The sequence below is a fragment of the Schistosoma mansoni genome, chromosome 1, assembly GCF_000237925.1.
Source record: "Schistosoma mansoni strain Puerto Rico chromosome 1, complete genome".
Lineage (NCBI taxonomy): Eukaryota > Metazoa > Platyhelminthes > Trematoda > Strigeidida > Schistosomatidae > Schistosoma > Schistosoma mansoni.
In genome coordinates, this window is record NC_031495.1 from 2,853,125 (window position 1) to 2,857,561 (window position 4,437).

The following is a 4,437-nucleotide window of genomic DNA, read 5'->3' on the forward strand; positions in this document are numbered from 1 at the left end:
GTACGACCAATCCTTACGAAATTCAGTTTGTTGATTTCGATGTTGAACGTCTTCTGAATCTTTCATCCGGTCCAACAACACTGTTGAAAAAAATTTCCCGGTACCGATAATAGTGTGATACCTCTGTAGCTGAGTTCTCACATTTGCTTCAGGACTGAGATGTGTTTACAAGTGAATTACCACTGGGTGGTGATCATATTGTGGCGAACAGAACGCTACTGGGGACAATCGAATGTATTTAAGCACAAATTACAGACTATCTCACTAAATTCTGATAACCATACAGTCAACAGTTAATTTGCAAAATAACAATCAATTGTCTCAATATTCACTGTTCCTTCTTCAAATACCAGTTCATCTTCTCTAATTGCATTGTACATGCATTTTCATACCGATTGCGCTTCATTCGTGTTCTTTCCTTATCGATCTTCTGCCAAAATACATTCTGTGCCTGACCATCACCATATACTACTTATATGGATATAAGTAGACCACTCCACAATGTTTGTCAGATCCTCCTCAGTGCAGATTGAATCCTATCGACCAAGTTTCAATGTGGCCATTAGTCTAGGTCACTCAACAGTGTATGCACTATATAGGGATAATGTGGTAGTCAGAGGTAGCACTAGAAAAAGACCTGAAATATATGACATTAATCACCATCCAGTGATCAATCACTTTTAAACAGAGTAACATGCCAAGAACTTAGCAGAATTCTTAGTATCTTCCCAAAAAAAATAATGTTACGGAACATGAATCGTTTTCAGAGGAATTCAATATATCGACTAGCTCGTATATAAAATCGATTATTGTACTAGTTTTTTTCATATTATTATTTAATGTAAAATCAAAGCTTATCACTCTCCTTCTTTTGTTTATATTTGGTAACTTGTAACTTGTTATTCTTAATTTAGGACTTTATCAATACAATAATAGTTTTATATACCATGACAACTATTCAATGATTTATTTTTTTGTATGTTTCCATATAATTATTAAATATACATTTTGTAGTAGTAGTACTAGGGATCAGTAGTAGTACCAAAGTGTAACATGCTGTTCTAATTTAAAAAAAAAATTCTTTTAATTTATTTGTTGTTATGGTTACATATTTCATGGAAATCACAGCAAGAGATTATCGGTAAGAAAAAAATGATTTTTCTAATAATCATTGCTCCAATAAATGAAAGTTGAAAAATAAAAAAATTTTTTATTTTTTGTAAAATTAATTATTTGTTTACATTTGTATAGTAACAAATTTACTGATTTATCTTATTTTTTTTTCGTAAAATATATTTGAATACTGTTTTATTGAATTAATTTAAAGTTATCTATTTGATGATTATAGTGAAGAACGAATAAGTCTATGTGGGATTCAACTTTTTTTATAAAAAGATATATAATCTGAGAAATAATGAGATAGTAACTTATTGAAGACAATGGTGGACGGTTGCTCAACTTGGTGGATTGGTTGAAGTTAGACATCAATACCGTTGGATGCCGACTCAGTGGTCTAGAGGTTAAGCGTTCGCGCTAGAGACCGAAAGATCCTGGATTCGAACCCTGTGAGAGGGATCGTGGATTTGCACTACTGAGAAGTCACATATTAGGACGAGTTGGTCATCCAGTGCTTCGATGTTTTCCATGTTGCTCTAGCTTCAATAGACTCATGAATTCAACTAATAAGTAATAGAATTCTTTAAGAATTTATCACAAGTTTCAACTTCATATTAGTTCTGACATAATAAAAATCAATTAATCAATTAAAATTATGGCTCTGGTACGGCCGAGAGTGGGGAGAGTCCGCTCTCCCTCTCGAAATGCCCTCACATGGCCACGCGTATATGGCCTCTGTAAGGGAAGTCCTACTCACTGCCTTCTCGTGGCGGGGGTGTTGTTTAGAAAATTGAGAGGATGAAAAACGAATGTCCGGCGCTTTAACCGGGTTGGTGGACATGGAAAGTCCACCCAGAGGAGTTGGAAAACCCTGATTATTAAACAATGGAGTATATGGGCGCCAGTATCGTGAGAGAACAAATGGCGTATAAATCAATCGTTGATCACTGGCTACCATGGGACTGCATCTCCTTACGATGCTCCACTGCCTTGTGGATCAGATCGTTAGGTCAAAGGCTCCAGGTGTGGCCTCCTAAGAAAACCACCTGCTTCAGTTTTGGCACCTGGTCAGTATCACATCCCTCACACAAATGAAATGAGATTTGTGTGGCGCATATATATCTGATGTCTCTTTGTACCAAACTTTATGTGTTTAAATAAATAAATAAACTCATAATGAAATTTAATTCATATAAAAGTATTTATCATCAGTTAGTCCACCTGTCAGTTGTTGAACTCTTCTTTGATGTTGAAGTATATCACTTTAAAGTTAACCGCATATTAAATAATAAGCTTAAATGTTATTTAGGTTGAAATGTAAATTATATAAAGGTAAAAATCATTTGATTTAAATTTGTCAAATAAAAATTTCTATGCCATTTTTTATGTTACCTGGCTTAATTACCTTTTTAGGTGATATGAAAAAAAGATTTGATGAAAGTTAAATTATGATGTGTTACCATAGTTACGATTTAATGATTTATACATATATATATATGTATTGTGTAATATACTTAAAAGTATCTTTATCTGTTAACTGTAAATGAGACCGAATTTTTGTAAATAACTTCATTTACGACAAATAGCTTAAATGTAGTTAGTATGTTTAATTTTAGTGTTAAGTAAGATATGGTTTTGTTTGCTTCTATGTTCCGATTGTTCTTTAGGACTTCTAAAATCCGGATATCAACTCCAGGATCTCTCAAAAAAGGAGAGGTGTTGTATCCCGTGGGAAATTATGAATGGTAGCTTTGAGAACTATTTATGGACCAATGTGATATGTATATTTCCTATTGTATCATTGCTAAGTAACTTAACTATTCATATTCATGTTACTCTTATTATAAGCTTTATTTTGACTTATAGACTATTACTGTACGATTAACCATTCTTTAGTTATCCCCAGTCTATAGATTACTGTTCCCGCTATTCACAGCCACATTTGGCCAAATCTAGTACAAATGTTATTTTCTATTTTATGGTACGATGTGGTCAGTTTGTTTGGTATATAAATCCAGTATGTTTGTGAATGACGATTCATATTGAGGAGGGTGTTATTGGTGTTCTGGACTTAACTGGCTGGGCCAGGCAGTTAGCAGGACCGAGTAGTACTCACGACTGCTCATACGGTTTTTGTGTATCATTGCTCCTATCGATAAATCACTGCTCTCCAATTGGGCGTTCATATATCAAACAGGGCACGTACGCACACACACTCACGTTATAACAACTGGGCGCTCAAACGTTATAACAGGACTGTAATTAATCAGTCTCTTGTTGGTTTATGTGCATCCTGTACGGATTGTTTTGATATGGCTTTAAGTTACAAGCTTATTAAGTTAATACAGTTCCTAATTTCTATTATAACTTATTGTAATGACTTGAAATAAGACTGATTTGTCAAAGTTTTGATTTCTCCTACTGACATAGGTGTTTGTCATAACTAGTAAGTAACTCCTTTCGGATAGTTATTATAATGGAACAAGACTGCTTGGTCGACTCAAAGAAGAAGATAAATTTATTCATTAACCATTAATTATTTGACATTTATTATAATGAATTACACAACATTTCAGAAGGTTCGGTAAATCCATAAATGTGAATAGGTTGAAAGTGTCATTAATTGATAATTTAATGGGTGTATAAAATTTGCGAAAACAATAATCTAACTTGATTGAGTGAGAAAAATAGTTTGTCACTTGAACCATATATACATTTTTCTTACGTGTATATATATATCATCCCAGAATCAATTAGATGATTTGGACTTCGCACATGATCTAGCCCTCCTATCCAATACACATGAATAAATACAGACGAAGACAACAAATGTAGCAGCAGTCTCTGCATCAATAGGCCTCAATATACACAAAGGAAAAAGCACGGTTCTCAAATACAAAACAGGGAACACTAACCCAGTTACACTTGATGGAGAAACTCTGAAAGATGTAGAAACATTCACGTACCTGTGAAGCATCATTGATAAACAAGGAAGATCGGATGCAGATGTAAAGGCAAGGATTGGCAAAGCGAGGTCAGCATTTCTACAATTGAAGGACATATGGAACTCAAAACAACTGTCAACTAATTTCAAAGTGAGAATCTTCAATACGAACGTCAAGATAGTCTTACTGTACGGAGCTGAAACGTGGAGAACAACTACATCCATCGTCAAGAAGGTACAAGTATTTATAAACAGTTGTTTACTCGAAATAATCAACATTCACTGACCGAATACTATCAACAACAGCGTTTTATGGGAGGGGACAAACCAGCTTTTAGCTGAAGAGGAAATTAGGAGAAGACGTTGGAAGTGGATCG